The following is a 16870-nucleotide window of genomic DNA, read 5'->3' on the forward strand; positions in this document are numbered from 1 at the left end:
GCTTATTGCACGATACATACATATAAACCAAATACATGCTTTGTAGTCAAGCAATGAGCTATTTTTGGTTTTACAATACCACGCAACTACAAAAATATATAATATATTGTGTGCAAGTGATGCTTATAAATTTGATAATATAGATATGGCTCTTCCATCATCAATACTCTAACTATAGTCATCTCTGTCATCTCTGTTCATCAAATGATGGATCTTCGAATTTTAATAATTAAATTTTGTTTTTATATCAGCGAGAACCTTATATTTTTATGGCATTATTATAAACTACAAGATTGTCTAAATATTTTAGATAATTTTTAATCACACTCTCTAAATTTTTTGATATAGAAATATTCAATTGAAAAGGATAACCTATATGATTCATAATTGTTTCAGACAACTTGAAAAAGCTCGATGACCTAGGAATATTTTGTGATTTTTGAATCCTTGCATATCTCCTTAATCAATTTTTTATAAAGTTTTGGTAATAAATTTTAAGGTATCTATAAGTTTCACTGTAAGTGGTTGACTGTGTGATAAATGTTATTACCGAATTGTTAGAGCAACAAAATAGTAACTAATTCTCTTATATTCACTTTTTGTAATTGATCCGTTGGCGTTTTATGCTAAACGGTTTGAGCAACCAAATCGGAAAGGGAATAACTAATCAGCACATAAATAGTGTTTATGATGGAGAGGGAGGGCAAGGTTAGCATGTGTATTTTTTTGTTTTGTAACTTAAGTTTTGGTAAACCAGTCAATCTTTAAAAGTGAAATTTGGTATTTTTTGTATTCATTAATCAGTTTCGATATTTTGAATATTTTTTAAAACATTAAATATTATGTTGAAACTTTAGACAATGTAAGATAAGTGTATATTATTGTATGAGCATTTTTTTAAATTTTAATTTGCAACAAATCATCTAAGATTTAGTAGAAGTGGGTATCTTGTTTAGTGTCTTGGTTAGACGCTGATCAAGTTATTTAGAAAATTATGATTTAAGAAATTGAATGATCGTTTTTTTACCCAAGAACTGGTAAAAAGAGGAAAAAACATGGAATTTGAATTTCTAAACTAATAATTTGATGTTAATACCAACAAATTTCAATACCAAGTGTGTCTTTGATTGAATTTATCGAACGTTCGTGTTTTTGTCAACTTTTTCATTATTCTTTAATTATTTGCACATAATTCGAAAGCGGTTCGACTTTACATGGAAATAAATAGCAAGGCCCATTTATATGTTGTACCATTTTTTTTTAAATATTTTCTTGGGATCAGCGAAGTGAAAAATCCCAGTAAAGTTTTTTCGCATCGTAAGTACTTCAAGTATGGAGTGTTTCCACCATCTTGAAAACGGGTTAGCTAAATCGAGACAAACTGTCAAGTTTGACATAAAACATTAAAAAAAAACTTTCGAAAAACATTAAAAATTTAAAAAAATTTTGTTGTTGTCACAGAAATTCTATTATTTTTGAAATATGCAAAAAATATAGCTCATTTGAAAATAAAAATACTATACTGGCCGGTTTTGGGCCAGCAAAAAGTATAAAAAAAAAAAAAAATTATTTTTTCAAAGTTTAGCTCCATACAAAAAAAGGTTGGAGCGTTAAAAACTGCCCACCATTTATGTATTTAAAATTTGTTTATATCGATAAAGAACGAATTTAGAGATGTTTTGTAATTTATTATAACATCAAATTAAAAGTTTATGATTATTATAAGAAATTGTCTTCTTTAATTTGAGTTCAGGGAGCCGGAACTTTAAATGAACAGTTATGAACTTTGTCTAAAAAATCTCATATGTTTTTGTCAAGTTAATTGTAAAGAGGTACTTATATTAGCAACATTTGCATAAATATGATTAATTACACATTTGGTTAAGTATATTTTAGCTGTGTTCAGTGTTTGATTAATTACAAAATTAACTACTTATAATAATCCTGTTAAATATACCAAATGTTCACCTTAAATATGGCGATGTCAGATTAACAATTTTTCAAGTTTTCGATAAGACGATTAACAATACGCTGCTGAGATTAAAACTATGAGATTAGATGAGAAAGTCTTTTGCATGATTTAATTTTGTTGTATTGTTTTACAACAAATTTCAAAAAAGGTATTATTTCAAGGGGAATTGGATATTGCATACCGATTCTTAATTCCTAACGAGGTTTTACTCGTGGAATAAGCAACGAAAATATGAACAAAAATTGATTGTATAGCTTGAAAATAAATTTTTAACAAGTAAATCAAATGGATACACTACCTCTTTAAAGTTAAGTTGTACGATTAGGGTCCCCCCATAAACCAAAGTAGATTATCAAAAACTATTTTGATAATATTACTTTTCATAAGAACAGCAGCGTTGTAGTAGATCCTCTTGGGCAGTGCTACGTATTTCAGTAAAAATTCCACTTTTTCCTATAACCTTATTATTTCTGTAGAGAAATATCCATCCTATTTCCCTCTCTTTTTTTATTAATTTATCAGTAAGTTAAAAACAATCTTCAACCAAATTTACAGCTAATTTAGTGGAAAGTATTTAATTTAACCTAATAATTCTAAAGCAAAGAACACGCTTGCCGATAATAGTATTAGCTTTCATGCTTAATTTTTGCATTTGGCGTTTATTTTTTAAGATCATAAGTTAAATAGAAAAATTTTCCTCATCCTTTGAATCCTCGTCCTCGTCCAAGACGACCGTAGATTACAACAATTCTTTACCTACAGGTTGATATCTGGACGAAATTATCTGCCGAAGAGTGTTCTTTTATTCAAATATTAAAAAGTTTGATTCAAGTTTTTCAAATAATATAAAGTATTCAAATTATTAGAGGAAAACTCTACTTTAAATTTTACATTTCTCAATATTTCTCAACCTCCACGTTACATCTACTTTTGTAAGTTATTTTTATCCTTTGAAATATCTGGATCCAATTTGTTTAGTCTAAAAGTTAGTTTTTTGAGCAAAGAATTAATTTTTTTTCTGTGTTGCTTGTGCTATAAGTAACCGTAATATCATTCACGTTAATGTTGTATTAAATAACAATATTTATATTTATTAATTCAAAGACAGACATTCTTTGTCTTTCAATTCAATATGTTCAGTGCACTGGTTTTTTTATTTATTAATTTTTTTTAATAAATACTTTATAGTTAGTTGTTAATTTACTTTTTACTCTTCTTTTATGAATGATTCATTAATACACTAATAAACACTCTTGTAGTAATACGTATTTAATTATTAAGTACTTATTACATTAATGTTGTGTATGCCCATACATTATTTATTTATTTTATCTACTCGTAAGCAAGTTTTTTTAGACGCTTTTTTATCCTAAATGACGCTGGTAATAATAGACACGGCGATTGATCAATTTTCTCTTTTGAATAATCAAAATGAAAATATTTCGTAATGCGGAATGCTAAATATAAGACTGTCGTAGGTGTTATTGGGACAGTTTGGCTGGAAAATAAGAAAACTTTTACGCAAACTTAATTAATTTGAATCACTGTAATGTGCATCATGCAGAAGTGATGGCTATTAACGAGGTATGCGAATGGATAGAACTGAACACTTTAATATGCAGCGATAAATTTCTTAAACAGCGCTAAATTTCTTAAACTCGGCATACCTAAATCAAAAGAAGTACAGGTTGCCAAACGTCTTTAAATAAACAAGCGGAACTAATGAATAGAAATCAGATATGAGTACCGGGAAACAGGGAATATTCCAGGAATTGAGAAGCTGGAAATGACACAAGTCTGTCGGGCGTAAGCATCAATAGACATTGGGGAGTTTCCTTTTCGAACTGCAAACTAATCTTTATAAATATGACCAGAGTACAATCGCAGTCATTCCGATGATCTTATCTCGCTTCAAAGAGCAACTATAAGCAAAATCGTTGCGGGTATTACAAGATACTGGTAAAGTGGCAGGTACGCTGAAAGATTGTGCCTACCAGTGCATCATGACTATTGCAGAAGCTGTCATAGCGGGGAGGAGGAAGAAACTATGGCTCATCTTCTCTGTTACAGTCCAGCTTTTGTCATGAGAAGATTCACTCTTTCTTGAGTAATCTATTATTTGGTGACCTCTCCAATCTTAAGTTCGCTGACGTTACAGTACTTTGCTGTTGTTAACTAGCTCAAAACTTTTGTTCCCCAATCACTACTCCATGAACAATCATGGAGTAGTAGTTGGGCCAACCCACTTTTTCGGTACCACAACGGTCTCTATGGTCTGAGTGTGTTTCACCCCTTTAAAGTAAATATTACCTGTTAAATAATATTACCTGTTAAATAATATTACATACCAATCAACATTTAAAATCGAATGAAAATCAGTATCGATTTTCATAGTCCCAAGCACTGTTGCAATAAAATAATAATATTTTGACATATGCAGGTAATGTCAATTGCTCAAATTTAAAATACCTATTGTTGATTTTTTATCAATTAAATGTTATGAATTTTTTGTCCTTCGAAAGTATAATTTTGTTTAATAAGCAACTCATAACGTACATGATAAATCAATAATAAATAGATATTACCATATCGATTGTTTTAAATTATAGTTATTAATGCAGATCATTATACCTACATAAATGTTTTGGTTTTTTCCAAGGAGAGAGGCATTGTTTTCTTTTATGATGTCAAGGTAACGTATAAGTACATATGTGTGGCTTACTCTGAAAATCCACTTTTTTTTACTTTATCTACGCCCGTGAGATAAGAGGTACTTTTCTCACTCAGTATGTATGGGAAAAATGGTTCATTACCGCACTTTATCGTAATAAATTCATTACCGCACTCCAAACTGTCCAAATGCAAACTAAATTTTTAATTTTCTTTTTTTCTCAATAAAGCATGACAAATTTTAAATAATAATTATCATTTGTTGTCATATTTTAGAGGCGTAGATAAAGTTTTATTCGATATACGCGTGATAATGCATTATTAGCGTACTTTTGTAATTTTACAACTCTTAATTCTCTCTTATTTTTTAGACCAAAAAATTCAAGTTTTTTCGCTGCAAGGAGCTGATTCTTACATTTTTATTTTTTTAGTAGTGACTGTTATTAAACGCGTTAATAAGACGCTAAAAGTATTTATTTTTTGTTTTGTACCCTATTAACTTATATTATTTCTAATTTCACGAATGATACAAAAAAAAAACACGCAAAATTCATGTATACTTTACAGGGTTGTGCTAAAAAAATGGTTCAAAAATAATAATCATAACGATAATGGTAATACCAAGCATGGTAAAACGATTCTCAATTTAGTTAAGAGAAACGAACTATGAAGGGTCTCGCAGTGGAAGTCTTTTTGTTGATCGGACGGTATATGGCGCGCAAATTCAAATGGAGACCTACTAAATCAATATTAGTTATGTGAAGTTGGCTCTACTGTATTTGGCACAACTTAAGGTGTCAACATGGATTTGAACAAACGTGTTGTGTGTCGACGATTGGATTAAAAAAAAAAAAAAAAAACGTAAGTGATCTCAATTAAATTCAATTCTGTTTATTTAATTTTTTTTTGTAAAATTTCCTTTAATGTTTCTACTATTCACAATTTTATTTTATTTATTTATTTTTTTTATCGAATGTATAGTAAACAAAAATAAACACTTAGCATAATTTATTTTGACACCTAACCTAAGAATTTTGTATTTGAAAAAAAATTAAAAAAAATTTAATATTTGTTTAAAAGGGGACATACGTTAGTACTAACATTGACAACAGTGGTTCCTGGTGAATTTGCTTCCAAATTAAAGCGCATACAGGCATTTATTATATTATTTTTCGTTGAATAAAAATATGTATGTATATTCGGACAAGAGCCATTTGCCGTAACAGCACGGGCGAGGTGTATGGGTCTTCGATTCAATTTAGATCGTCTTCGCCACCACCTAGCGCCGCGAAATGGAGAGTGGCTGACCCTTGTCGTTAATAGGCGGCTATTGGCCAGCACCAAATTGACAAGGGCCACTCGACGGCTTGACTAATAGATCCACCAGGAATCACCACGCATTAAAAAAAACTTAACTAATATGATTTCCTAATTTTAAAATGTTTGTTACACCTCCAACCTTTTATTAATGTCATTTTTTTTTCAATTTATTTTAGAATATGTCCTTTTTGGCCGGCAAATTAATTGATAAAGAGGCAAAAGATAAATACAACTTACATAGTCATTCACGAATGGAACCGGGGGTTGAACAACCGGACGGCCAGGAGAGAACGCAGCAGCACACAGCGGAATCACTGGGTGATCCTCGAGGTATACCAGATTTTCTTGCATAATTTGTGTTGATCGAATCGGCCTGCATGCGGTGGTGTTGCCGCTGATGGGCGATGTTGAATTTCCAAACAACAAAAGATGAAATAACCATGCGGTCGTCCACTCGAAACTTGTATCAGCAGGTACTCCACGTGAATATTTATCGTTTTTATTTTAATTTGTTTTTGTTTTAGTAATCGTTGACGATTGATTAATTTTAATCCAGATGTCGGTCCAATTTAATTTATGTTCGATTTTATTTTATCTGTTTAATACTCGTCGTCGATTGATTAATTTTAATCCACCACGAATGAATATCTTAATAAGCTCTTCGCTCGCTCGATGCAAAGGTTAAAGTATCTTGTTTTTTCATCAAGAAAACCATCAGGTCACTTGTTGACTCGTTGTTTTTGTTTTTTTTTTTTTTATAGTGCCTGGTGCCGCCGTGATCCAATCACGACCTTTCGCGCCGTGTTTACCGCCTGCGATGCTGCGTGCGATTCTCTGTTTGTGCGTCGTGTGCCTGGCCATCCGGGTATCCACTTTCGGCCATTTTTTTATTTTTATGATTTGTAATGAAAAAAAATTGTATTTTAATTTTAAATAAATTTTAAATATTTTACTGACATTTTGTTTTTTTTTTTTTGTAAATTTTTTTCTTTTTTTGTTCGGTGGGTATAATGTAGCCTAAGCCGAACTCCTTGTGTGAAACCAAAATATGAGTATCGTCTCATCCACCCCCACTGGCTAAAATGCTACGGCATTTCCTCTACTCTTTCATTATAGGGCTTAACGCTTCAATGTGGGCTTTATATCGCGTACGAGTTGTCTACGCACTCGAGCTCACATGAGATTGGTGACGTGGTAAAGGGACATTATTATGTTTCTGATGGCTTTGGGGACGGAAATTCGTCTTAGGCGATGTTTCCCCACGAGTTTCACCAGGAGGTCAGATTTGAGGGCATATCCTGTGACATCTTCCCCAGATTCAATTCTGGAGAGGATGAGTCTATGCTCTTCATCTTCCTCCTGATGTTTTCGCAGAGAGGCACGGCTTTGGGGACGGAAATTTTCTTAGGCGATGCTTCCCCACGAGTTCCACCAGGACGTCAGATTTGAGGGCATAACCTATGACATCCTCTCCAGATTCAATTCTGGAGAGGATGAGTCCATGCTTTTCATCTTCTTCCTGATGTTTTCGCAGAGAGGCAAGGCTTTGAGGCACTTCGTCCAAAAGGTGAATTTTAGCGTCATCAGAAGGTGATAGGGTTTCTAAAGGTTTTTTTTTGTGTTTTTGGAGGTTTTGTAATGACCCTGAGCGTGGGGCGATTGGAGAATATTTCGGCTTAGACTACATAACCACTCACCCATATTTATTAATTGGTTCTCCATGGCCTGAAGACGGTGTTGGTTGTCAGCATGTCAGCACTAAGTTCGGTTTGGGTTCTTATAGGGTTAAACACACGTGATGGAGGAGATTGATGTGTCGAAGTTGGTGGGGCTGTTGACGTTGAGGCTGTGGTAGCTGTTGTTGATGTCGATGTTGAAGACGCCGTCGTGAAATCGAGCCATGGAAGTTGGTTGACTACTGTAGTTGGCGTCGGTGCGATGGGTACTGGCGGGTGTGAATATGCGTCCGCTCCTGGTGCCCGGCATGTTAGACTCCACGATTGTTCAACGATTATATATGTAAGTGTTATAGAAAACAGAAAAAGATTTGTAGAATTAAGCTTAATTAAAGTTAAAAAAAAAATATTGAAAAAAATTAAATATACAGGATTATACGATTAATAGTTGTTTATTTTCAAGTTGTCTTAGATAACGCCGTTTGAAAATTACGCCATTCACCAAACGCTCTGTTACCATAAAACGATTCTCAATTTAGTTAAGAGAAACGAACTATGAAGGGTCTCGCAGTGGAAGTCTTTTTGTTGATCGGACGGTATATGGCGCGCAAATTCAAATGGAGACCTACTAAATCAATATTAGTTATGTGAAGTTGGCTCTACTGTATTTGGCACAACTTAAGGTGTCAACATGGATTTGAACAAACGTGTTGTGTGTCGACGATTGGATTAAAAAAAAAAAAAAAAAACGTAAGTGATCTCAATTAAATTCAATTCTGTTTATTTAATTTTTTTTTGTAAAATTTCCTTTAATGTTTCTACTATTCACAATTTTATTTTATTTATTTATTTTTTTTATCGAATGTATAGTAAACAAAAATAAACACTTAGCATAATTTATTTTGACACCTAACCTAAGAATTTTGTATTTGAAAAAAAATTAAAAAAAATTTAATATTTGTTTAAAAGGGGACATACGTTAGTACTAACATTGACAACAGTGGTTCCTGGTGAATTTGCTTCCAAATTAAAGCGCATACAGGCATTTATTATATTATTTTTCGTTGAATAAAAATATGTATGTATATTCGGACAAGAGCCATTTGCCGTAACAGCACGGGCGAGGTGTATGGGTCTTCGATTCAATTTAGATCGTCTTCGCCACCACCTAGCGCCGCGAAATGGAGAGTGGCTGACCCTTGTCGTTAATAGGCGGCTATTGGCCAGCACCAAATTGACAAGGGCCACTCGACGGCTTGACTAATAGATCCACCAGGAATCACCACGCATTAAAAAAAACTTAACTAATATGATTTCCTAATTTTAAAATGTTTGTTACACCTCCAACCTTTTATTAATGTCATTTTTTTTTCAATTTATTTTAGAATATGTCCTTTTTGGCCGGCAAATTAATTGATAAAGAGGCAAAAGATAAATACAACTTACATAGTCATTCACGAATGGAACCGGGGGTTGAACAACCGGACGGCCAGGAGAGAACGCAGCAGCACACAGCGGAATCACTGGGTGATCCTCGAGGTATACCAGATTTTCTTGCATAATTTGTGTTGATCGAATCGGCCTGCATGCGGTGGTGTTGCCGCTGATGGGCGATGTTGAATTTCCAAACAACAAAAGATGAAATAACCATGCGGTCGTCCACTCGAAACTTGTATCAGCAGGTACTCCACGTGAATATTTATCGTTTTTATTTTAATTTGTTTTTGTTTTAGTAATCGTTGACGATTGATTAATTTTAATCCAGATGTCGGTCCAATTTAATTTATGTTCGATTTTATTTTATCTGTTTAATACTCGTCGTCGATTGATTAATTTTAATCCACCACGAATGAATATCTTAATAAGCTCTTCGCTCGCTCGATGCAAAGGTTAAAGTATCTTGTTTTTTCATCAAGAAAACCATCAGGTCACTTGTTGACTCGTTGTTTTTGTTTTTTTTTTTTTTATAGTGCCTGGTGCCGCCGTGATCCAATCACGACCTTTCGCGCCGTGTTTACCGCCTGCGATGCTGCGTGCGATTCTCTGTTTGTGCGTCGTGTGCCTGGCCATCCGGGTATCCACTTTCGGCCATTTTTTTATTTTTATGATTTGTAATGAAAAAAAATTGTATTTTAATTTTAAATAAATTTTAAATATTTTACTGACATTTTGTTTTTTTTTTTTTGTAAATTTTTTTCTTTTTTTGTTCGGTGGGTATAATGTAGCCTAAGCCGAACTCCTTGTGTGAAACCAAAATATGAGTATCGTCTCAATGGGATACAATAATATAATAATAATAATAATAATAATAATAATAATAATAATAAAAATAATAATAATAATAGAGAGAAGTGGTCCAGTCGATGTCGTGAGTGACCGCATTCTTGACTTGAGTAACTCTAGCACCTATAAGAACGTACGTAAATGTATATAAGTAGTATAAGTTTAACTATTATATAGTAAGGAAAGAAGTATTAAAGAAGTAGTATTACTAAGTAGTATACTGCGGTTGTTTTATATAATGTTATGGCTTGTTGGCTAAAACAAGTCACGATTCATTCGTTGTAAGTAGTCTCTAGGCTCGAGGTATACCTATGTGGTTTTCATTCGTTCGTTCGTTCACTATACTAGCTATTACGTTGTGACTCGTTCCTATCCAACAAAATTTAATAAAACTATTCATTTTTATATATACAAGGTGTTCTATAATTGACTGCAAAACTTTCGTTTCCTGATTAAGCTGAGAAAAAAAAGAAGAGAATATTCTTTGCTAAATTTGGATCTGAGGCCTAATTTATGAGATAATTAACCCACTCTTATATTAATCAATTAATAAAAAATACATTCATCAAAATACAATTCATCCAATAAAACACTACTTAAACAGATTATGTGTTTTATTATAGTGTGAAAGAGTGATCTAAATGCGAAATTACTACAAAAAAACACAGTATACATATTGTGGTTTGTCAATGAGTACACGGTCCGTTTTGATCAATACTTGCTAAGGTATGGGATCTGCGCACGATAGTTAGCAAAGCTTAATTTACAAAGAAAAGGAGTGTAAAAAAACTTATTTTTGTTGTAATAAAAGTAGCCAAATGGAGTTTTTTTTTTGTAACTTTTACATTTTGGTCACTCCTTCACACTTTGATAAAACACATCCTCTTTGTAAATAGTGATTTATTGAATGAATTTTATTTTGATGAATGTATTTTTATTATTTGATTAATATAAGAGTAGGTCAATTATCTCGTAAATAAGGCGTCAGATCCAAAGGTAAATAATATTTTTTTCTCAGCTTATTCAGGAAGCGAAAGTTCTGCAAGTCAATTATAGACACCCTGTATAGTAGAATGTATATATAATGAAATATTGTAAAACAGAGAGTGTGCCTATAATTCTAGAAAAACCATTTTCAGGTTCGTTTACCTTCCCAAATAGAAGATTTTATTATTTCTTAAATCTATCATAAGAAAATTTCTGAGAACTGTTCCACATAAATTCATGATCCCAGCGAAGCAGTGATTCAACTTTAATTATCATTGTTAACTAAACACCTTCTGTTCTTATCAAATTTTATTGTAATTCTGGCCAAGAAAATATCATTTTTTATCGTATTTGCTTAAATAAAGTAAGGGTTCATGTGCACACATATACAAGTCCTCTTTGTTTTATACATAAGAACGTCCATAACAACTCTTCTTACTTTTGTGATATATATGGATATCGATATGGTCTACAAACAGTATACGAATATATATAATCAAATCCTCTCCTAGCTTAACACAATCTAACTCATTGCTTCACAAACGAGCTATACTATAAACATAAGTATAGGGGGTCACATTTTAATTTCCTCAGCTGAAACACTTTTGGAAAAACCCTACTAACGGTTGTTCTAAAAAGCTCTCCTTCTCTCTCTTAAAACATGGGAAGCAAGGTCTCTGTTTATTAAAAATTTTCTGTATCATTAAAGAGGTTGCTTCTAGTAGAAACAATCGATCTCCACTACTTTTGTAAGCTATAACTATACCCGTAAATCATGTATTTAACAATTATTCCGCAGATAGTATAAAATGAAAAGCACTATACTATAAAAATTTTAATAAAAAATACTTTTTAAAGGGCAAGCTTTTATTGTACTAAGAAGTTTACAATAATTATTTCTCTCAGTCATACTTGACTATAAATTAGAACGTGAGGCGCTCAATTTAAAATATCAAGGCTGACTCGCAGCATCTCAAGCTTTTACAAATAATCATGTATGAATAACTCATAGAAATAATTACTCTGTACTTCTTAGAACAATCAAAGCTTATCCTTTAAAAAGCATTTATAATTTGAAATTAAAACATTAAAAACGTATCAAATATGGTGGAAGCGTTGGGAAATTCAAGTCATCCATATACTGAAACAGGTGAAGCGACATAAAGGCTTGTTGTAATATCAAGTATTTTGGTTATGCCAAAGTAATTGCTACATAGAATAATAACCTATGTAGTACTAATAATAATAATGCTTATAATATGCATTCACCGTATCTATAAGTATGAATGTATGTATAAGTTAGTGTAGGTAAATGAATTATTATAAACTCTAAAAATATTTGAAATACCAAACTTACTACAAGATCAATAAACAAAAAAATAACTTACCATACCAATACCAATACAAACCACGAACTAACTCCAACAAAATCAAAAAATACAAAAATACTTACCTTACCATTAAAACACACGATAATCACCACACGTTGTTGGTTGCGTTTGCGTTGTAAAAATCAAAAGTTGTTTGTAATTATGTTGAATGGTAAAGGGAATAAAAATTTATAATTCTGGTCAAATAAATTGCAAATATGTTTTTTTTCTGATGAATTGGTTTAAATATTAGGCTAGGTTTAAGGATTCGGACCATTTTTAGTTTGATCTTTACCTTGATATGGAAGGGGTATGGTAGGGGTAGTTAAATAACATATGTATTTCCAAACCGAGGTTTTAATTTAGCTTATCTTTCTTATTATTTTGATTCTTGTTGGCCAAGTGAAATTCTTGGCAAAAAAACAACACGATTTTTTGAATTCGTGACAGAATTCGTGTAATCCGACATCGGATTCGTAATCAGCAACTAAAATAACCTCCTAGAGCACAGTTTGGACTATAAATACTTAGTTTTTAATTTTTTGTGCCAAAAAGTGAAATCTATGGTCAAGAATGGCACGATTTTTTGATAAACGTGACAAAATTCGTGTAATCTGGCAGTAGATTCGTATTCATCTACAAATATATCTACTAGATGACAATTTTAAGCCAAAATAAGCAGCTCAAAAAAGTTTGGATTACATATGCCCTCCGCTGGGGCTCTATGTCCCTTTTTGGCTAGATTAAGTTGGCTGAATGTTCCTTGGGGTTCTATAAACACGTTACAAAAAGTTTCATTTAAATCAGTGCTGTTTTCCAACTTTTCCCATGCATCCCGGCTTATTAGTTGCACTAATTGCTTCATTCCTACTGGCGATTTTGTTTGTATGTCTTCAAGTAATCCGTAATTATGGAGTTAACGTGTCAAGACTACAGACCCTTTACTTGTGAGGCTACAAAAAAATATTATAACTAAACAAGGTGTTCCACAAAACCATTCCTTTTTGCGCAGTCGGGTAAAAGCATCCTTGTATACCAACATTTTTACCAAAATAACGTACCTGTAGAAAATCGAACATCCTGTTTGTTTTTGTTTTATAGAGTTAGAAGACTATTAAAGCCCACTTAGTAATTGACATTTTCATGAACTTTCACTTTCATATGTAATTAAAATAAACTTTTGCTAATTAATGAGGCTATATGAGTGTCTATCATTGAGAGACCTACATACCCCCATGATCTGATATCCTTCACGTTGTCAAAATAAAAAGCGGATTAATCATTGACCTTAAAAAAATTTACAAATTTATTTAAATTACTAAGTGATATTGATAGGAACTACTTTGACCAAAAATATATATATTAAATTTTGTGTATGTGATGTTTATCACATATTTTTAGGATATCTTACCAAAAGTAATCATGACTTGTAAATTCTTCCTTATAAATAACACTCAAGTTTAATCTTATAATTGCATGATTTTAATTTCCTGCTATGAATTTTATAATTGCTTAGATTTATAAGTTCATAAATTGAGCCAAAGCTCTGAAAAGAGCCATACGCTACTATATTCTAAAATAATGGATTTTTGAATCCGTTTATCCCAGATAATCGTTTTAGTCCGTAAAATTTCCCACAAAAAAAAATATTTTTCTAACATTAAAAATTATAGAATTATACTTCAAAGATCCCTTCATTTAAACACAAGTTGAGTTTCCAAAGTTTCCAAAAAGAATATTTGTATGAGGAATATCTTGTAAAGTATAGTTTTGCTTTGTCTCGTACTATTTTCAAAATAAGGGGTTCAACAATACTTACAAAAAATTTAGAACTCTGTAACTAATTTCTTAAAAAATAACTTAAAATATGTTGTCTCTTTGTTTACTCCCTCATTCAGACACTTTATTGTCAAAATTCGTAAATTAAAGCCGGAGTCCCATTTTTGCAAAAAAAAAAAACAATATAAATAGACGTAAATATAGAATCATGGAAATAATTATAACATTCACCTCCATTATTTCAGGGTTTTACGTTTCAGAGTATGCAGACTTTAAAAATGAAAGAAAAAAAATTTCTAAAGCTTCCGAACCTAAAAGAGATATAAAGTTGAAATTTGAACCTATCTGCCAATCGTACCGTTCTCTAACAGTTTCAGAGAAAAGCTCTGGAACCTAAGGGCTCTAAAATGCGCTTTTTCGACAGGTTTTTTGACAAAACTATAAAAGATAAAAGGTTGAAAATGTATAGGCAGCTTAAAAAGTAAATCTATTGATCCTAATTTCCGTCCCAGGCTCATCCAATAGAAATGTGCTGTACCATAAACTGACTTAAATTTTTTGTCATAAAAGTTTTAAGTCTTAAGTTTGTTAAAGAACGGGCAAAAAGGAACGAAGCAAAAATTTTAAAGTGAAGAAATAATGCATTTTCAAAAACGCATTTTTTTATTTGGTTTTTTGTTTGTATCGTTATATACGTTTATTAATTACATCACTGTTGCAGTAAAATCCGTTTTTCGTTGGTTAATGATTAATTGCTATTCCCTACAGAACCTTCAATGTATAAAGCCTATTTCTACTCTAGCACACTTATACGTACATTTTTTTTTTTTAAATACTGATTATATTATATTATTATAGTTTACTAATTTATATTATTGCGTAGATATTTGTTGGCTGGTTGGCTGGCATGGCATTCCAATCAGTTGAGTGAAATATGCTGCTGGCGATCATGTTTTTAACCGTAATGTTTATTCAAAATCTAGACTCTTACTAATTTTTAAATTGATGCTGTGTTTTTTATATTATCATTGAATTATGATATTCATATACAGGTACAGGATGTCACAAATAATTGGTTGTATACACATTTTTGAATTCAAACCTAAGCTTTACAAAAATATTTCTAGTCTGAGTTTTATGGTAAAACTAGCTTCATACCTTCCCGTTTCGTTGGGCTTAAAACTAAGATCATCGCGTTATAGCCTTCACCTCTCTTATTCTCTGACTATCTGACTACTTCCCCTTCTATAACAGTCGAAATAGGAGTTTTTGAACTTATAAAATATATTTCCATATTTACAATTTTTTAAATGTTATATAGGCTTGATTCATTGAGTGTATCAGAACAGATGGACATGAATGTTATATGGTACAAAAATATTTCTTTTACGGTTCAAAATATGCTCATAGATGGCGTAGTGAAATTCCTGAATTTGTCAATGAAATTCAATTTATTATTGAGAATGTATATCTTGTCAAGCTGAAATTCTGATTGGTTTGCTTACTAAGGCGATTAAATTCATAAGTTAAAACTCAAGCCTTATGTATTTGTTCGATTCAAAGGACTATCTGTACGCCATTTTTGTACACTCTGTATATGTATAGATAGATAAAATATTTATTATATTGAGTATAATAAATGTAAAATCATAAGGAATCAGGGTCGATATTATTTATAGAGATCAATAATTTATTTGTAACATAAATACAATAATCGATTTATATACATTATTTTACTTACAATTGTCTTTCAAGATTTATTTACAAAATTCGCTACGCTTAACTGGCTTGGCGTATGTTGTTTATATCATTTGTTGATGAAAAATTTCAATTGAAAAATTACATATCGTTAATCAGAATTCATATCGTTTTCCAAGGATTTCTGATTCCATAACAAGAAATGTACAAGGTTTTATAAAAGCGTTTCATCAACAACGTTGGACAGATAGGAAAGTCCGCAAATAAAATTATTATTTTGCAATAAATATAACAAACTTAAAAAAAAACAAGTGAAAACAAACAAATGACTGAGTTAATTGTTGAAATACCATGCATAGTCAGTGTTGATTTCTTTATCACATTACACATACAAACATGTGACACATACATAACTGATAATCAAGTATAGTACATATTATAAAATTTCCGCCTAAATGTTTCAAACAAAAGTTGTTTAATTATACCATGTATATATGAAATATACATAGTATTATAAGTTTAGTCCCAAGTTTGTAACGCCTAAAAATATTGATGCTACAAAAAAAATTGGTATAGGTGTTCATAAAATCACCTAATTAATCCATTTCCGGTTGTCCGTCCGTCTGTGGTCACGATTACTCAAAAACCAAAAGAGATATCAAGCTGAACAACCGGAAATGAACTAATTAGGTGATTTTATGAACACCTATGACAAAAATTTTTTCCTAGCATCGTTATTTTTAAGCGTTACAAACTTGGGACTAAACTTAATATACTATGTATATTTCATATATACATGGTATAAAAATACTCTCTACTTATCTATGATTTTAAGATTAGATTTATGGATTTAAAGGCTAGATTTCTGCAACCGATTTTTTTAAGTAGGTAATTTAAATTTTTCAACAGTTTTAGGTCGCGATTTAATTTAACAAAATTTCATCTCGCTATCTGGTTTTATTTTTGGATTACAGTGTTAAATCTAGTCCTCAGAACTATTAAAGCATTTAAAGCTGCTTCATGGTAAAACTGATAATATTAAATTCTTCAAATTCTGGAGTTGAAAAATATTCCACCTTGTACACAAATTCATAAAATGAAACAAAATGTCCTTC

The 16870-nt window shown here is 31.4% G+C and overlaps 1 protein-coding gene and 2 long non-coding RNA genes across 5 annotated transcripts in view; all 3 read left to right on the top strand.

Moving 5' to 3' along the window:
* LOC123291432 overlaps window positions 1–16870 on the top strand; it is a 108397-nt gene that overhangs the window by 81241 nt on the left and 10286 nt on the right. The window lies entirely within an intron of this gene.
* On the top strand, window positions 5442–6883 carry LOC123291433. 2 transcript variants are annotated; one of them, XR_006534961.1, is made up of 3 exons: window positions 5442–5460; window positions 6139–6435; window positions 6724–6883. It is a non-coding gene; the product is annotated as an uncharacterized LOC123291433 (long non-coding RNA). The 2 variants fall into 2 exon arrangements; XR_006534962.1 differs by lacking the exon at window positions 5442–5460 and adding an exon at window positions 5485–5503.
* On the top strand, window positions 8327–9768 carry LOC123291434. Of its 2 annotated transcripts, none has more exons than XR_006534963.1 (3): window positions 8327–8345; window positions 9024–9320; window positions 9609–9768. It is a non-coding gene; the product is annotated as an uncharacterized LOC123291434 (long non-coding RNA). The 2 variants fall into 2 exon arrangements; XR_006534964.1 differs by lacking the exon at window positions 8327–8345 and adding an exon at window positions 8370–8388.

Source organism: Chrysoperla carnea, chromosome 2 (assembly GCF_905475395.1).
Source record: "Chrysoperla carnea chromosome 2, inChrCarn1.1, whole genome shotgun sequence".
Classification (NCBI taxonomy): domain Eukaryota; kingdom Metazoa; phylum Arthropoda; class Insecta; order Neuroptera; family Chrysopidae; genus Chrysoperla; species Chrysoperla carnea.